Raw genomic sequence first — 12,477 nt, 5'->3', positions numbered from 1 at the left:
TTGTCTTAATTCACGTTGTTTTTAATTAATTTTATGTCTTAATTATGAATTATTCTATAATACTAACTATTTTATTTCAATCAATTTCATAATTATTGAGAAAATCATGGAACTTTTTAATAAAACATATGAAAAAGTTAGGTGAAAATGGATTTCGATTTATAGAAGATATGTATATATATGTAGTTTTTTGGCTATATGCATAGGATATTTAATTAGGTACTTTTGTAGTTAACTTGAGGTTTTGAAAATCATTTGGTGTGTAGGAAATTTATTTTTATATTTATTTTTGTTTGATACCTATGTATTAGACTCATTCTTTTATTATACCTCTTCGTTAGATTTGTCACTACATTATACCTATATTTTAGTTAGAAGGTTATAGTACTCAAGCCCTACATAATAGGTAAATTAGAAATGTAAATAACTATAACTAAAAAACTATCTCGATCATAATAATATACCTAAAAAGAAGATAAAAATAACAAAAAACAAGATCACCATGTACCTTATAATTAGATATCATTCGTGCTTGTAAAAAGACACCAAATATGAGTGTAAAAGTGAATATGCAAAACTCTTACTCTCATTCGAGTCATTTCTTCCACTTCTCCAACCATTTCTTTTATTTCAAAGTATTTTTCTGATTATCAGTCAGTCTGTTGAGTCACATGCAAGAAAAATTATTGATGCTTGTCTTCTTCCCCTAATTTCTTTGAAGCAAGTAAAAGTTTTTTCTAAAGATTCAAATGAAATGAGACTTTGAACTCTAGGTAAAATATGAAATTGTATTACCTGCACATTAGGAAATAAAAATCTATCACAAGTATATGTATATATATATACACACACACGCGCGCGCGCACTTAAGGTATAAAATTAAGAAAGTCATAATGTAATTGATTATGATGCATTTAAATGGAGCTAAATTTTAGTTTAGCATTCAAAATTCAAACTTATGTTGAAATTGAGAAAATACTAAATTTTGTTTTAGTCAATCTGAAGGGCAAAATGGTGAAGACATAAAGAAATGAATAAAAGTAACAATAATAAATGCTTAGTATATATATGAATTGGGTCTAAATCTAAACAAAAATAGGGTATGGATTTATTTTTAAAAGGGGGCTCTAAAATTGGGTTTATCTCTAATTTTCTCTTCAATTTTTATCAAAATGAAATTGGGGAAAAATTAGGGTTTTTAGTTGGGTCACATTGAGAATGAATATGCTGATTTCATTATTAATGATTTTGTGATAGAAAAATTTGAGGTTTCAAGTACTCGTAGAGTAAAATTTAGTTAGCTGAGTTAGGTTTGCATCTATATATTTTGTATTACAATATGATTGTATATGTACCTTATATAATTTGTGATACATTCGAATGATTATTGAGCTTATTTTCAATTTATATTAGAATGGTGTCGTTGGGTCTTCAGGTAAGCTTATTACAGTCTAAGAGAGACCTTTGAAAAATGAGGCAAGCCCAAATTCTCAAGCGACTACCATGCGAGCATATTATGCCATATCACTAAACACTAGACGTAGACCCAAGCTACGTTTTTATTGGGACTTATAGATGGGGATGTGGTGCGGAAGGTAACGATTCTTGTGAGGCTTATCGCTAAGACGAGTTTTGTAAATAATTTCGGGCTTGGGGACCGAAATTCATGCATGACAGACCAAAGTCTTAATATGGGCTAGCGAGAGAAATACAAGCAACTCTGACTCACCCTCAAAACCCAATATAGCCATTTATTCAAAAGCCTAATAGCTTCATCATCTTCCCAACACATATGTCTTTTGTTGCTGGTATTAATGCCGCTCCATTCTAAGTAAAAATTCAAAATCTTCACAAACCCTTCGAAGACACTCTTTACTCACTGTTCAATGAATCATAATCACAGTTCCCCATACTAGATTTTGAGGAGCCAAACTTCCCAAATTCACAGCACCATGAATCCAAAAAAAGCCACTGTCATATATCTTTGCTTCACTGTTCTTCAGCCTATAGCCTAGACAATGGTTCATCGTCTTTTCACCAATTTGGTATTGTAATAACCCTAAATTTCAATACATTTTTTTTGATTTAATTTGAATTCTATAAAGTTATGAATTTCAGTTTAAATGAATATAATTGTTTGCAACTTTACGGAACGGAAACGGAAACGTTATCCGAACGTTTGATTCGAAAAATATTACGTTTCCGAACGATTATATCGACTTTTATTCCGTCGCTCGGTTTCAAAAACTTTCTTCACGAAAGTTGTAGAGCTCGTCGATACGAGTTCGTGGATATGTGATGCGTTCTAATCGGACGACGTACGTAAAAGTTATTAACGTCGGAAGTTAGTTTCCGATTTGGAAACTAGTATAAATAGATATTTATGGGATTAGGGTTTCCATAATTAGAAACTCTCCCTCTCTCCTTTCGACCCGCCTCCCTCCTTCTCTCTCTCCCTCCCGACTCTCTCTCCCCTCAAACTCTCTCCCTCCGAACCTCCTCAACACCGGCGATCTCTACCTTCGGGCTGCCGTGGTCATCACCGCCTAGCCCAAGAGCACCGCACGGCTCTCCTCTACGAACCTCGAGGTCGTCGCAGCACCTCGTGACGTCGTGAGCCTCCACACTCCAACCCGAGGCTGCAAGCTCCATCGCCACCATCGAGAGCACCACCTTGGCGACGTGAGGGCACGAAGAGAGCATCACGAAGCCGATCATCGCCCTTGGAGCTTCTGCCATCGATTTAGGGGCAAAAACCCCACGATTCAAGCCCTCCCCGAGGAATCGAAGAACCGCCAGCGATCCAAGCATTCCGAAGCCAAATTGGAGTTCGTGGATTCGATCTAAGGTACGATTGATGTAATTGATGGATTGTTTGTGGTTGTGGATGAATTTTTGGTTCGATTGGTGAAGATTAGAGGTGTGGGAGGAGGAGGGGTTACCGCCGCCTAGAGGCGGCGCGTGGCAGCGAGTGGGTTGGCTTAGGAGGGGTCTGAGGATGTGGGAAGGAAGAGGAGGAGGAGGAGAAGAGTTTGGACCCGGCGGTGGCGTGATGCTCGCCGTGATTGGTGTCGGCGCGTGGGCCCCACGCGCGGCCTGCCGGAGGTGGCGCGTGTATTCCACGCGCCGCCGCGCCGCACGTGATCAGTGATTCCGAGAAGGGTATTTTGGTAATTTACTACGTATGGTAAATGTAAATGTAAATTTTATTTACGTACGGTAAATGTAAATTAAATTTTACGTACGGTAAATGTAAATATAAATTACTTTCAGTAATTGTAAAAAGTAATTTGTAAAAGGTAATTAGTAAATTTTATTTACTGAGATTGTATTTACATTTAAATAATATGTATACGTACAGAAATACGTAAACATTATGTATACGTACAGAAACAGTATGTATACGTACAGAAATACGCAAATAGTATGTATACATACAAAATACGTATTATTTTGTGTATTTGTACAGTAATACATGAACAGTACTGTGAATAGTGACAGTGAATATGATGTGAGATTATTGTACGTGATTTTAACATTGAGATTGTTAAAATGTTGATTTGTCTTCGGACGTGATTTGGTACAATATGATGTGAGATTATTGTACGTGTTTGGCAAGTCGGAACCTAGCCTTTGGCCGGGCGAAAGTTACGATACAGTTAGAGCTCTAGTCTGTCTTCCTTACTACTGCATGTGAGGTAACGGGTGGTTATCTGCTCATGGGTACTCATATTGTTTTAGATGTTGGGTAGCGGGTGACTATCCAATATCGGCGGTGTATTACGAGAGGGGTAACAAATGTGTACCAGCGTTCTTGGTACCCGTATTATAAATGCATTGGGTAACCAGAAGGGTTACTTGATTTTCTCATGAGCGTTTCATTTCATATTCCTTTGGGACAACCAGATGGGCTGTCCATTGACTCATGAGGGCATTTATATTTGTTGATTTGTGATTTTTCGTATATTTTGATATGCGAATTATATTTTGATTTTACTCATACGAGCTATAAGCTTACCGGGTTTGTGTTTACAATCCCGGTGTACCAATTCGATGGTGTAGGGGATAATTCCGCAGGTGCTGATTAGTGGAGATTGAGTGACGACTCCGGAGGCTCGAAGTCGTTCGTATCCTGCTTGTGGTGAGGTTTTCTAGCAAGGATTTGTGTGTGAGAATTGTTGTGGTTTTATTTGTGAGCTTTGTGAGAGATTGTGAGGATTATTACATTCCATCTTATGTAATGTTAAATTATAAATTTGGGTTGTAATAATTGGTTTTCTGAGTTGTATTGAGAACTCAGTGATGATCCGCTGTGCTCTTAAATGATTTCGATTTCATTGAGATTATTTTGTGTTTAACGACTTTAGAATTTTGAGTTTTTAAGCTCGAAATTTTGGGGTCGTTACAGGTATCATAGAAGAAATCAATCTTAAAAGTATAGCAACCATCTACCTCAAATTGAAGTCTTTACTAGCAATCTTCTTCCCCTACCTCGGCTATAACAACCAACTCCATTGCCGCTGGTGATCAACTCAGAAACCACCAGAAATCTTTAGGCAAGAGATCAAGTTTCATCTATGAATACTATACCCTTGATACCCAATAAGTCCCAATCCATAGCCTGTAATCATGCCCTCTCTCACTAAACTCACAGGCTTCTAGTTCCCCACCACTCATTTTCAAGTTTTGTTGCTCTCGTGGAAGAAAGATGGATGTTATTACAATCGATGTTGTTACTAATGAATTGATTACAACAATTTTGTTCCAATGACTCACCCTCGATTGATTTTGGATCTGGTTTCACTTAATTAAGAGGGGTTTATTGCTTAAAATCCACACGCACAAAACACCCAAACAAAATCACCATATATATGCAAGTAATTCCAGATTGAGGAGCGGTGCATGTGGCTAGTAAAACGCCCACGTACACAAAACCAATCGTCATCATGCTTCCATCCAAAAATTGCTTATAATCTTGTATCGATCTATTTATATAAACATTGGTTCGCTAATTATGTCCATATATCAATGTGAGAATACGATCGAGCTGTGTCATGAAAACGCGTTGTTGCATTGCTACTCTAGCTAATTAGCACTTCTATTAGTCCTATATATGTCATTATAGACGGTGACGGATCTAGTGTCTAAAAATTAGGTGAGCGGAAAAAAAAGTAACAAAATATAGTTATGTTGTTACAATAAAATGAAATCATTGTTATTATGGTATCATCCAATCTAGCTAGTTTTATACAACACACTAGTCCAGAAAATCAATAATATGTTGGTTATCATATCGTAATAAGGTGCTATATCATGCATGATAGTGTTGAAACCCTTATTTCTAACCCAGCTGAAATTTTTTTTTAGCCTGGTATGATTAAAACTTGCCCAGCAGGTGGTGGTGGGCACGCCATCTCTAAGATCCGCCTCTGATTATAGCTTACTCAGTGCCTAAGTAGTCATATGGTGATTATAATGTTGTTGTCTTCTTGATCGTAAATAATTTTCACATTATGTATTTATGTAGCTAGTCATCCTCGATCTGCATCAGAATAAACCTAACATCCGATTAGAAGGCTACTCTTGCTTAATTCCCTGGCTTTCCAGAGTTTAGGTCGATCTGCTTGATGATAGGCATACATCCTTCCTCCTTTATACATTATTTTTCGATTTTAATTTAGTTTTATTCATAGCATTACAATATATATATATATATATATATATATATATATATATATATATAGTTTCATTCATTTAAGTATCACAAACTTCCTTTCTTATCTGTCCAAAATTTGGGTGTGCCTAAGAGCCATTTACAAAAACAACGATATAGAAAGAACGGACCATGATATATATGTGCACTTTCATGATAGAGTACGTACTTCAACTTGAACCTGCATGGCTGCATCCACTTTTTTTTATATACGAACATGCATACACTTTAATTGTTCTTCGTCTTCTTTCTTTCTTTCTTTCTTTTGGTCAATTAAATTGCACCATTTGAAACACGTAAATTTCGAATACAAGGTTAGCAAATGACATGTTGTCCCGTTGAGATAGCAATATAGGAGAATACTGTATTTATCTATCAATCTCTAGCAGTCTTGTTCGATCTATATATATGTTGCAAAATATTTGTATGTACGTATTACATGAATAGTGACAAATTAGCTGGGTCTAGTTAAGACTTCTAATTAATTAAGTAGAGTTCTCACATTTTATGTTCACATTCCATTGAATGAAGAATTAGCTGGGTCTAGTTAAGACTTCTAATTAATTAAGTAGAGCTTTTATGTTCACATTCCATTGATATCGATCGAAAACAGTATACCTTATTGGTTCAAGATACTCCGTAAAATGATCAAAGTTGAATTCTGTCATCTAAACTTTCTTATTTTGCAGTAGCTAGCTATGTTCAGTGTGCCACAAGTTGTTCGCATTATTGAGCTTCAAGAGGCAAAACAAAGAATTTTATTTTATTTATAAAGATGATTGCAAAACAAAGAAAACCCCGAAAATGATATCGGTGAAGCAATTGAATGACACTGAACACTATTTAAACTACACATTCAAGCTCTTGGAGTCCCACATTCATTTTCCTCTGTAAAAAAAAAAAAACTCTTGGTGTCCCACGCCACGGCACCACATGATGCATTCATCCTTTCTTTTTGCATGTCTCGTCTTCAGTTTCACTGCATGTTTCATCCCTGCTGCAAGTTTAGGACAAGCAGCCATACCTATGCTTCACAGCGAGGAAGGTACCCCCATTTATAAGTTTATCAGCTTCTTCGTTGTCGTTAACACAGCCATTTGGCATTTCTTACAATAGTAGACTACTAGTTAAAGAGTGATCGAAAAGCTTATCAATTAACATTTTGAATACATGCATGGGGATCATTCTTGAGCGAGATCATTTCAGTTAAGCTCAGTTTCGTCAATTAAGTTGATTCTGAGTCAGGAACTAGCAAGTGACGTAGCTGAATTGGGTTTCTCATAGTATTCATTAAGTAGAACCATTGCATTGATGATTGATTGGTCTCGAAGCAATTTCTAGGAATTAGACAAGTAGGTCCTTTTGTTCATATACGTTGCCTTATGGGGTAATCTTAACGTGGACAGTGAATGCATTGAAAGATATAGCGAAGAGATTGGGGAAGAAGGACTGGGACTTTGCGAAAGATCCTTGCTCAGGAAATGGGAAATGGAGAGTTCTTGTACCCGGGATGAAAATCATTGAGAGCTCTGTATCATGTGATTGCAGCTTCAACAACTATTCCTCATGCCACATAGTTAGCTTGTAAGTTAATAGATTCATGACAAAATATATACTGTAGATTAATTCTAGTCTAAGTTGCAACATAATGATTTGAGTTGGGTTTTCCCTTCGATTTAACTGCAGAGCTTTAAAGGCACAGAATTTAACTGGGACACTGCCACCGGAGTTATCAAAGCTTCATTACCTCAAGAAATTGTAAAAAATCTAAACCGATTCACATTCCTATTCTGAAATTTCTGTGTTTCTGCTTTCAATTCTTGTAAACAAGGTATCATCCATTAATCTTGGAGACGCTTCTTCGTTTTGTAGAGATTTGAGTAGAAACCTCTTTACTGGTTCCAACCGTTCCATACCTTCTCAATGGGCAATCATGCAATTGGAGGACTTGTGAGCATTTAATTACTAAATTCTTGATTATTAAAATAATAGAATAATTCTATATCTTGCTTTTGTGTTGAATCTTGCAGAGGTCTTATGGGGAACAGATTGTCAGGTCCATTTCCAAGAGTCCTCACCAATATCACCACCCTCAGAAACTTGTATGGATGTTTAATTCTTTCTTGAATTCTCATGTGTTCTGTTATATTCTCATAATCTCATTGTAGTATAGATGAATACTTTTTTAGTATGATTTATTTATGCCAATAAGTTGTTGGATCTTTCTCTGAACTATATGTACGTCTATACGCACTCCAATCAATTCCTCATGTTCATTGTGAAACTCAACGTGACATATACGCACTCCAGTCATTAGTATTTGGTTGAGTCAAATGCTTTCATTTCAAATAATCATATACTGCATGAACAATTGAAATTAAATTTGGTCCAATTTGTTACATCACTTGCATGTCTTTCATTGAGATATTTTTTGATTTTGTCAGATTCAAATATAACATGTGACTTGCACTGTCAATATTGACATAATTTCACTCCAACGGATATGTCACTTCATATAGTAATATAGTATTTTTGTTTAAAATTTTATCTTTTAACTGTTGATAGTCTTGATCTTTTTTATTTTTATTTATTTATGGAAGTTAATAGTCTTGATCTTGATAGTTAATACTCCCCCAATTCAAGCAATTCAAACCCCTCCAACCTTGTTCATCGATAAAGGTGACAGGTAGGCCAAAAAGTCTGAATCCAGCATGGGCCCAGTTTGAGCCCGTTATTGTAATCGGCCGGGCTAAGTCTAGATATTTTAGCCTATGAGCCCAACACGACTCAGACACGATAATTCATGGGCCGGTTCGTTAGCACATAATTTTATATCATTTATATAAAATTTTAAACAATTATAATAATGAGAATTGAGTATCAGACATTTTAAATCAAAATATTTTAATTATTTTATTATTTTAACTTCATTATTTCACAAATATTATCAAAATAGTGAAGAAAAACGTAATTATTTTGACATATGTAACATTTTAGAAATAAGATTATGAAATATGTTGTAGTATTTTATTTATTTTACTATTTAAAATAGTTATATAAGATAAATATTCTAATTACATAAATTTTTTATTCTAATAAAATATTTATAATGCAAATGGGATGGGCTGGCATTTTTTTGGCCCGTCACGACATGGACTTGGGCCGTGGGCTGGATCAGGCTTAATGTTTAAGCCAATAAACAGGTTTGAGTCCGACACGATAAATAAATCGGCCGGCCCGACTCCCAAACACGGCATGGGCACGGTTTTGACATGCATAAAATCGGCTGGACCGGCCCAGTCCGTTTGCCACCTCTACCGATCGACAAAAAAAAATAAACTTTTTCTCATCAATTATCTATTCCATCTGACCCTCTCTCTAAAATGGGAGATCTATTGGGTGTCCCTTCTATCTCTGCCCAGTCCTCTTTCTGCGTCTGCAACCAAAATTGTGGAAAAAGATAATGGATTCAGTAGCTTCTGTATGGAGCCCTGTCAAATTTGACAGTGCGAGCGAGCTCTATGCCAAATACACCAAGACCACGTACGTAGGATTTAGCAATTTTACTGGAGTTGAGTTGCCCTGCCGTTTTTTTAATTTCTTTTTCCGTTTTTGCTCCACCCTATCATTTGATAGATCCCACTGGGGATGGCCTTAAGTTCAGTAGACTTGGCTCTCTATACACTGCTTAAAGCGCCATTGTAATAGAAGTAAATAATACTTTGAGCATTTTCCTCTCAGGAGCATCGAAGGAAATTAACCTTTTCTCAGGGCTCATTCCATCCGAAATTGGAAAGTTGGTCAACTTGGAAAAGCTGTAATGTCTCATCACTGCATGTGCTATGAGTTATTGAAAGTCCTAATAATAATATGTTCCTAGATTTTTGTATTTCGTTACTGCATTGATATTATCCTTACTTTCTGCAGCATTTTATCGTCAAATCTATTCACCGGAGAATTTCCGCAAGCACTAGCGGAGTTGATCAACTTGCTTGACATGTAAGCATGCATATCTTTGTAATCTTGTGAATTTATCAGCCTATTGGGCACAGTAACCAAAACTTCAGAACTTCATAAAAGGTGATCCACAAATGTAACACAAAATTAAATTGCAATAGACATAATATGCATGAGGTTATTTTAGCTCTTCTTACCAGTTCACGGGGCTGCCAACGGCTACAGAATTTGCACTTGATTAGTCATGTCGCATATCATTCGACAGAATCCTTGATTGCTATGGTTTTTCTGATATTGAAACGTTTCTGGAATTCATTTTAGGAGGATAACTGACAACAACTTCTCTGGGAAGATACCTGATTTCATTGGAAATTGGACGCATCTTTCAAAACTGTAGGCCTTCCCCTTGTACTTTTATTAGTTCAAGCATGGTATAGTTTTACTGATTGTCATTTTTACAGGTTGATTCAAGGTTGCCTTCTTGAGGGTCCTATACCTTCAAGAATATCAGGCCTAACAAACTTGATTGATCTGTAAGCAATTCTATCGTTTCATATGTCTTCCAAATTCGGAGTATGAGGTTGTGGTCTTACCGTTCTGATGTATTTTAGGAGGATCACCGACTTGAAAGGTGGAGGGTCACGGTTCCCGCCTTTGGATAAATTGTCTAAATTGAAAACACTGTAAGTTGGAATCATAAAGACTTATGTTTTAGTTTCATTAGTTTCAAAATGCAAGTCAGTAGTTGATCTAAAAAGTGCAATACAGGGAGGAACTGCTTATTGTATGGAGAAATCCCACAATATGTCGGTTATATGAAATCATTGAAAACCCTGTAAGTATTTTTAACAATGACTTAATTGATTTTTCAATTATTAAAATGACATTTCAAGCATCAGTAGGAATCTTGAATAGTTTATTTACCTATTGTCTCTTCAAACTTCTAACTCAAGCTATATATTTAGTGACCTCAGCTATAATCAGTTGACCGGAAAAGTACCAGCATCGTTCGACCAATTGACGAAAGCTGATTTCATGTGAGTAGATGTCCCACATAAGTTTTTATCTTCACAATCTGATTCCCATTAACAAAAAGAGACTATCCTTTGACTGCAGATACTTAACAGCAAACAAGCTTCCTGGCACAGTACCTGGATGGGTCTTGAAACGAATCAGGACAGTGTATGAATACAAAACTGTAGCATATATTCTGTTTTACTAATAAGGCTACTGTTTTAGTGTGATTAATTAGTTGAAAATTGGTAATGCAGGGATTTCTCCTCCAACAACTTCATTTGGGAAAGCTCAAGCTCAGTTCCTACTCAATGTGATAGTGGGAATGTGTGAGTATGCTATACAAATAATTTCTCTAAAATCCTAGCTGATCACTGTGTAGAGTGCTTTAAAGAATATGCCTTGGTGTTTATTGCAGAAATTTGGTGGAGAGCTATTCCTCTGCAGCTGATAATATGTAAGGCTTTTTAAGAGAATCTTATCGCTTTCTGTTTTTGTGATCATACGTGCCAACTTTTGTCATTCTTTTATCATTCTCACATCTTTGGTTGTTACATATCTAGAGGTAAGACATGCTTGGAAAGAAATTATCCATGTCCAGCTTTAACACCAAGTAAGATTATCGTTTGGTTCCAATCTGGACCTCCACATGTTTGATTTACTTCAATTTATTTTTACATCAATTTATTTAAATAGCATATATTGAGATAAATTTCTTGAGAATTTTTTTTATTTGTCGTGATGGAAAACAGATCGTTACTCTTTACATGTCAATTGTGGTGGAAGGGAGATGACTTTAGGAGGAAATAAGTATGAAGCTGATACAGAACAAAAAGGTGCTTCATTCTATTACGCGTCTCCGGATGAGAACTGGGCCTTTAGCAGCACTGGAAACTTCATGGATAATGATGTTGAAGCAGATAACTATATCACATCCAATACATCTGCACTTTCCAATGTGTCAGTTAGCGAATCAGAACTGTACACAACAGCACGCGCATCTGCCATTTCTCTTACCTATTATGGACTTTGTCTCATGAATGGAAACTATACCATCAAACTCCACTTTGCTGAGATTATATTTACTGAAGACAATTCTTTTAGCAGTCTCGGGGAGCGTGTCTTCGATGTGTACATCCAGGTAATTGTGACTCAATATTTAAACAAACCTAAACTTGATCCTATATGATTAAGAGTTTAACTTGTACTATTCTTTGATTACAGGATAGACGAGTTCTAAAAGACTTCAATATAGAAAAGGAAGCCGGTGGTACTGGTAAGGCTCTTTCAAAGATGTTCACTTCAGTTGTTCAAGGTAATACACTCAAGATCCATCTTTACTGGGCTGGAAAAGGAACTACAGGCATCCCAGATAGGGGATTTTACGGTCCGCTCATATCTGCTATATCAGTAGATCCTAGTAAGTCGTTCTAAGTTTAACATCCACTTTTACTTATCCTACTTAGAATCAGGAACTTTATTCATTTGATACTTTTGATGATGCACTGATGCAGTGTAACTTTTTTTAACGAAATGCACATGTTAAGCTGAGCTTATTTTAATTTCGTTTGCAGACTTTGAAGTTCCTCAAGATGGTATTAAAAAGAAAGTCATATTATCCATTGGATTATCAACTGCAGCACTTCTTCTGCTTCTGGTCTTCGGAATCATGTGGGAAAAGGTGTTAGGACTAATAGCAAATACCCTTATGTTATTTTGGGCTTATGCCTTTGGACTCTATGCTTATGTAGTTAATGGGCTCAGGTAGGGTTGTAGCAAATATGGAGCTATAT

General features: G+C 36.1%; 1 pseudogene; it reads left to right on the top strand.

Annotated features, from left to right (window-relative positions):
- The first annotated feature begins 6,517 nt into the window (after positions 1-6,517).
- On the top strand, positions 6,518-12,452 carry LOC126797225 (probable LRR receptor-like serine/threonine-protein kinase At1g07650; annotated as a pseudogene).
- Positions 12,453-12,477: the final 25 nt, after the last annotated feature.

This window comes from Argentina anserina, chromosome 6 (assembly GCF_933775445.1).
Source record: "Argentina anserina chromosome 6, drPotAnse1.1, whole genome shotgun sequence".
NCBI classification, from domain to species: Eukaryota; Viridiplantae; Streptophyta; class Magnoliopsida; order Rosales; family Rosaceae; genus Argentina; species Argentina anserina.
This window is presented reverse-complemented; position numbering and strand designations above follow the sequence as displayed.